Raw genomic sequence first — 624 nt, 5'->3', positions numbered from 1 at the left:
AGAGTGTCAGTTAATGTAGCTTTATTAGTTTCCTTTGGTCGTGTCATGTTCGCCTTATTATCTATTATCTTTGCTGTGTTGCATTAGCGTCTGTACATTTGAAAGAACAAGCACGTCTTCCAGTCTTTACAGACTTATTTCCCAGGTAAAGACCTTCTGTTTGGTCTACAGCTAATGAGATTGCCTCTGGATCACAGTTAAATTGGGTGGGTCAGGTTATGTGGCTGCTATTGTATGTGCAGTGGAATTCATGACTGGTGACATTGTTACCAGGAGCTTTAACGGGTGTGGATCCTGTGTAGTCTCTGTGTAGACTGGACTGCCTCTAAGAACGTGGTCAGTAGGGCTGGCATAATGACAACAGTCTGAGTGAGAGGCCAGAGATGGAGTGCTCACTTCTAGATAAATGGACAGATATGGCTTCCTCCAGGTCCGTGGGAAGGCTCCTGATGTCACTGAGTGGTCTCCTGAAGGCAGAACTGGTTTGGATTACAACTGAGAGGGGTTGAAATCAAGACACAGAGCTGCTTCAGCATCCACTGTCAAGACTCAGAACTTCAGGACTGCCTCTTGGGGCACAAGTGGGCCTGTCTCTGGCTGAACAGGATTGCCCTGCAATCACAC

This window comes from Galeopterus variegatus, unplaced genomic scaffold, assembly GCF_000696425.1.
Source record: "Galeopterus variegatus unplaced genomic scaffold, G_variegatus-3.0.2 Scaffold12356, whole genome shotgun sequence".
Classification (NCBI taxonomy): Eukaryota; Metazoa; Chordata; class Mammalia; order Dermoptera; family Cynocephalidae; genus Galeopterus; species Galeopterus variegatus.
Note: the sequence above shows the minus strand (reverse complement) of the source record.